The following is a 7,219-nucleotide window of genomic DNA, read 5'->3' as shown; positions in this document are numbered from 1 at the left end:
AGAGAATCAAAAATGATATATAAAATTATTGACCCAAATCAAAGAGTACATGATATATAAAATTATTGACCCAAATCAAAGTGAACATGATATATAACATTTTACCTATGTCAATGCATCCTTGATAAGATTTTGTTTGTGAAAAACGTACACATTAAACCACGGACCATTAGGCTAGGTACTGTGAGTTATAACATCTTAAAGAATTGCATTAACACATTTTAGCATAGGTTTAATAGTTCGACAAGTACAAGCTACTCCTTAGAAGTGTGACAAATCCATCATTATAAAAAGTGACGTGAACTTAATGCAAACATCCAAACACCTGGCCACGGGAAGAATATATGTTATTTACAAGACTTCTCTGATAAAAACATTCCTCAGAACTATGTGGCATCCATCCATCCTTCCTCGTGGTTAGTTTTGATCGTTTCAAACTTTGAAATTATCAAAGAAATTTTTAACGAAAAACATCTATAATTCCCTGTTTGATATGTGACAAATTGTTTTTATATCCAATAGACTTTGCATAGCAACTTCGACACGACAATCAAACTACCGACGCGACAGGCAAGCTATTGGCGGCACAGGCAAACTTCCGACACGACAGTCAAACTATCGACACGACAGGCAACCTTCCAACACGACAGTCAAACCTTCGACACGACAGGCAAAGGATGGTCTGACCTTTGTCTCAGACTGATCATATCTGTAAAATTCACCAACAACATTGTGTGTGTGTGCGTGCGCTTGCGTGCGTGTGTGTATAAGCTTGGTTTTTTTTCTTTCTCTCCATATAACATGATATCTCGTAAAGTTTCTTACAAAAGTGGATAAACATGACACAGAATTGTAATAGGACCCTTACTGATGGATTCATATTTTCTGTCGCTTGAAAACTCCCATTTTACATTGTTGGCGGGAAAAGAAGAAATGACGATGTATACTGCAAACTGTCAACTTCAGTCTTTCACAAATCTCATCAAATGTATTTTTATTATACCCCGCAGGCCTTACGCACTCAATTCGCCTGATATTAACAGTGGAAGATCCTGTTTGCACCATAATTACGGCAGTCACACCCACCTACCTACAGTTTCTTCTTTCATACAAAAAAAGATCTGATATCATTATAGAGTGAAAGCTAAAGCAATCGATGTTTTATTTAACATCCTGTCATATTCCTTACTTTACATTTGTAGCGTATCTTGTCTCTTATCTACGTGTAGTTTCTGTTATCTACGTGTAGTTTGATATTGAAATCAATAATAAAGCTTTGTTCCTGTTCTTGTTTTTTCCCATAAGGATAGGACAACAATTTAAAACTGTTGTGACAGACAGCTGGTCTCGGTCTCAGCAGATACGCTGTCGATTCAATGCGCATAATGCGCTGACATACCAGGGTCTATCATGTTTGCAGTCAGACTTATGACAACGATATAAACAAACTTCCCTTGATTCCACGCCCACGCTGGAAAATAGAATGAAATGTGTAGTCATGTTTAGGAATGTTTATGGTTACCAAAACAATATGACTAAAAGTACGATTCCGACAAGTACCAGTAGAACATGACAACCAGCCCTCACCATGGTTACAGTCACTGATCAATAGGCCTCTCATAATGACCTCTGAAATGAAGTCAAATCGAAGTTACCTCCCGGCTTTTCATATCGAAGTACATTCAATATTTTTTAATACAGGTATCTGGAAGAAAGTTTGATAAACTGACTCAACGCTTGCTTCCAGATAAACGCTTGTTGTTCGTAACGAAAATCTGATTCTAAACTTTTACCACTTTCTGAAATGACATTTTCATTTACTAATTCGTCCATTCCACTTCGATTTCAAATTATTCTGAAAATGCTCACAAGGATGAAAAGGAAAAAATATAAATCAACATGCATGTCTAGAAAGTGGCCCAATAATGTGTCGTTCAACTAGCAACATGAGATTATCAATTTGACTTATGGCCTCCATGGTATTCCGTACAGCACACTAAAACTAGTAATTGTATTTGTATATATGGACCTTGTAATGCTAAATGCTTTCTGTTTAGTTTCTTGCTGATTTTCCTTGCATATAAGAGCTTTAAAAAAAATCCTCTATGGTCCTTTAAAAATATTGAATAGATTTTCTAAACGCACGGTATCAAGATGATCGCCTTCTACTACCTTTAAGAAAAGAGAACAAAATGGTGACATAATTATTTTATTTTTTTAGAGATAGTAAAAACCTTGACCTAATTATTTGTTTGAACAGACTGGTAATAAGGATTGTAAATTACTAATTGTGGTCCCCTAGAGACGCAAAGTGTTTACTTAAAATATAAGCTATCGATTCCAACAATAGAACACGTATCAGTATAGATCAAAATATTCCTATCTGTGTGGGCGAAACGTAAGAAGTTTGCTCAAGGTTTATTATTATTTTCTGGCCTGAAAAGACGAGTTTAACGTTCTTTTCTGCCCTCCATTCCATGTGAACTGTATGTATGTATGTATGTATGTATGTATGTATGTATGTATGTATGTATGTATGTATGTATGTGTGTGTGTGAGCGAGAGAGAGTGTGTGTGTGTGTGCTTGCGTATGTATGTATGTATGTATGTATGTATGTATGTATGTATATATATATATATATATATATATATATATATATATATATATATATATATATATATATATATATATATATATATATATATATATATATATATATATATATATATATATATATATATAGTGCTTAAATTGTGTCCATAAATGTAGATTGTAATATATATATATATATATATATATATATATATATATATATATATATATATATATATATATATATATATATATATATATATATATATATATATATATATATATATATATATATATATATATATATATATATATATATATTTGTACACTATTTTCCATTGTAGAAGGCTGTAAGATAAAAGCAGAAATAAAAATGCAGGTCATTGTTTTGTATTTCCTTTCACATGCTATATCATCAGCCGCTGTCATTGTTTGTCCTACATTTTCACGTTTGTTTATCAAATGATACGCACAGCACATTTATATGACGCGTCGCCGATCTCTGCTATAGGCAATGCCTGCGTTTCAACACATTAACCCCTAGCGACGACTTTACGGGGCAGGAGGTAGTAGCCTACAGCCGAGCTCTGTAGCGTCATGGTCATGCAGGATACACTAAAGTGGGTGGTATTATAGAAAGGTAGACAGATGTAGCTCTACAATGATACCAAATAATATGGAATATCTAGTTGTACTACAAAATACAGATAGAAAAATCTCATTTTTTGGACCCAACTTTTTTTTACCCAAAATTCGCCCGTGGTCGGAATCCGATTTTGTGTCCGGATTTTAGACTTTTTGGTCTCAGATCTAAGGCAAACCGGTATGAACTGCAAACAGACAAATGAGCCTTTGCAAAAAGTAGGATAAGAATGGGCATTTGGAATAAAGAGTGGTCTCCATAAAAAAAAATAATGGCTCCGTTTAGCACACAAAAAAAACTTTATAAAAAAAAATTACCCTTCTGCTCATGCGCGAGTCAAAAACACAGCTAGTAGGCAGTATGTTATTGAAAGATGACCGGGTATTTGGTGTTTTCGAGTCTATTCAGAAATTGCTTTCAAAATGTGTTTCCTACTCGATTTTCAGGCAAAAATGACAAAAAGCTCCAGGGGTTAATGTGTTAATATATAAAAGCCTGCTTGAAAATACAGAAGGATCAGCCTCTGCCCCAAAACGTATTTAGTCATTCTTTTACGGGTTTCAGTCAATGTTACCAGTACGTTTTCTACAGTTATTTGTTGTTCCATGAGAAAATGTATGTAGTTCACCCAGCCCTCTCCATCAACACATATATGTTCACATAGCTAACCGGCCCATCATCTTAACAAGTAGCACGGTAAGTTTTCTAGTAATATTTGTTGAATAGTTTTCTTGTTCACGTCACATGTTAACTTAAATATTAATTTCAAAAGTCTGTTAAATATTTAGTTTCTACCAGATCTTGAACAAAAATGAGGCAGTTGTAATCTGCCTCAAAAATATAAGTAGATAAGAAATATACGACTTTTTCCTCCTAAAATCTGTAAAACTCGATGTTTCTAATAAATATCAAAGCATCGTTCAGGAAGTTTTCTTTTAGTCATGTAAACCAAACCAATATACGTATTTCCAAAAGTTTTTAAAATTATAGTAACCTATTTGCGTAATTCGTTTGTACACTCACACTCGGCTACTCCACTTATGGTGATGTTACTACAGCTATGTTAGAAAAACAAAATATGAAATACCTCAGGATTTCATGATTGGTTGTTTGAGGGTTCTTGGTGGGAGGGGGAAGAGAAATAAAAAGAAAGAGTACGATTATAATCTACTAACGCTATGCCTTGATTTGAAATTTTAAACTAACTTTGTATCATTGTTGTGCAAGGGCTTTACGTAAAGACATCATCTCGATTTAGCTTGTTTTGGTGTTTTGCTGCAAGGCAATACAGTTAGGTCATTCAATGCCGAGGCAACTGAAGTAAAGTGCCTTGCCAAATGACACAATTGTAGCCGACCAGGATTGATTCGATGATAGGATTTGAACCCATATCCTTTCGGTCACGAGTCTTTCACTTTAGCCTCTGAGTCACTGCCGCTCCTGCCTCCATTAGTTGCCTCTTATGACGCATAGGAGAGCGCATCGTGTATATTCTACACTTCTTTGGAAACGCAAGAGGTGTGTGTGTGTGTGTGTGTGTGTGTGTGTGTGTGTGTGTGTGTGCACTTTAATTGAAACGAAATAAGAACTTTACACTTCCAGTTTTAGTCGAGAGATTAATGTTCCTAATCCTTAGAGCTACGCAAGTCTCGTACACATTGAACTAGTTTATAATGCATTGAAAGCCACTAGTAGTATAAGGGGTGAGATTAGCGACAATGGGAATTAGCATTAAAAACACCCCCTGGGTAAGATTAGCGACAATGGAAATTTAACATTAACCACCCTGGGTAAGATTAGCGACAATGGAAATTTAACATGGGCAAAAAACCCTGGGTAAGATTAGCGACAATGGAATTTAACATTGGAGAAAGGAAAAAAAAGGAAATATTGAGATTAGCGACAAAGGCATTCGAACAATGGAAAAAAATATCGATTCTAGGGACAAAGGCAATTGAACATGGGGAATAGAGTTTGGGTCTGTCTAGGGACAAGGGGAATTGAACATGGGAATAGAGTTTGGGTTTGTCTAGGGACAAAGGGGAATTGAACATGTTAGAAAAAAACTACTTTAGGGACAAGGGGAATTGATCATGGGATTTTTTTTTAAAATTTTTTTTTAAAATTTAAATTTAAATTTAAATTTAAAAAAGGGGTAGGCAATTGAAAAGTCATTCTCTTTTCGAGAAATATGGGTGGCCCTGAAAAGGGCCTTTGGTTTTTCTTCTTCTTCTTCTTCTGCTTCTAATTTCTTCTTTTTCTCCACCAACTTCTTATTTTCTCTCCTACACTCTTTTTCTTCTTTTTTTTTATCCTCTTCTTTCTTCTTCTCTTCCTCCTCTTCTTTCTTCCTCTTCTCATTTTCTTCTTCTTTTTCAATTTTTTCATTCCATTTTCGTATTCTTATCCTTTCCTCTTCATCCTCCTTCTCCTCCTTTATCTCTTTCATGACACCACTTATTATGTCCTTTACGTTTCTTAAGTTATTAATTTCCATCTCTAGTCGATGGGGACTATAGGAATAGTGGTCATCATTGAGTCTCACTAACACCTGCTCCATTATTCCTAAATTGTCTAAAACGTCTTGTAATTTTTGCATTTTGTCAAGGTGGTTCGAAGTCATCTTCTTTGTAGAATGGTTTGAACGACGAATACTGTGGGTTCTTATACGAAAAGCGCGGACGTGAAGGAAAACATCCCCAAGACATAAAATTGATCTTACCTAGATCATGACCAAACAACGCGCGAACGTGAAGGAAAACATCCCCTACTTTTCTCATTTCATATAATATACTATCCACATAAGTGAAGCAACAATAAACAAACCCCAAATCTACTATTTACACACGCAAATCATTAAAACAAAATCCATAATCTACTATCCACACAATCGTACGTGAGCGGTTACAAAACCCAAACTATACTCTCCACATACGCTAAGAAACAATAAACAAAATCCATAATCTACTATCCACACAATCGTACGTGAGCGGTTACAAAACCCAAACTATACTCTCCACATACGCTAAGAAACAATAAACAAAATCCATAATCTACTATCCACACAATCGTACGTGAGCGGTTACAAAACCCAAACTATACTCTCCACATACGCTAAGAAACAATAAACAAAATCCATAATCTACTATCCACACAATCGTACGTGAGCGGTTACAAAACCCAAACTATACTCTCCACATACGCTAAGAAACAATAAACAAAATCCATAATCTACTATCCACACAATCGTACGTGAGCGGTTACAAAACCCAAACTATACTCTTCACATACGCTAAGAAACAATAAAGAAACCCATAATCTACCATTCACACAAACTTACGTGAGCAGTTACAAACACAAACACACAAACACATACACTCGCACTATAAAAAAAGAGTTAGTGTTTATATTCACACTACTCTACCTACACACACACACACACACACACACACACACACACACACACACACACATTGGCAAATTGATGGTTATTTCTTTTCTAGAGTATTGGGTAGCCCTGAAAAGGGCTGGTTTTTTTTGAACTTCATGGACACCTGGTTAATGGTGGCACCTTCCAGGCCTGGCGCCACATACACATCTTGTTCCCCAGTTGCTTTTTACTTTTTTGGGGGAGAGAGCAGAGGCAGGATATGTGGCTTCAGAATCCCAATTTTCGGTTTCTGGGATTCTGAAATTTCTTCTTCTTTTCTCCTTTTCCTCCTCCTCTTCTTTGTATCTTCTCTCCTCCTCTTCTTTGTATCTTCTTTCCTCCTCTTCTTTGTATCTTCTCTCCTCCTCTTCTTTATTTCTTCTTTCCTCCTCCTCTCTCATCCTTCCTTCTTCCACAATGGCCTCCGCGGCCAGTTCGTTCAACAGGCTCCTGGCATATTCCAGATGCACATGAAGTTCCAACAGTTTCGCCAGTCTCGTGTTCATTCTGGTGTTGATCAATCAACAAGGGTAGCTGGACTGCCGAACGAGTT

The sequence above is a fragment of the Sinohyriopsis cumingii genome, chromosome 18 (genome assembly GCF_028554795.1).
Source record: "Sinohyriopsis cumingii isolate HCF-2022 chromosome 18, ASM2855479v2, whole genome shotgun sequence".
NCBI classification, from domain to species: domain Eukaryota; kingdom Metazoa; phylum Mollusca; class Bivalvia; order Unionida; family Unionidae; genus Sinohyriopsis; species Sinohyriopsis cumingii.
This window is presented reverse-complemented; position numbering follows the sequence as displayed.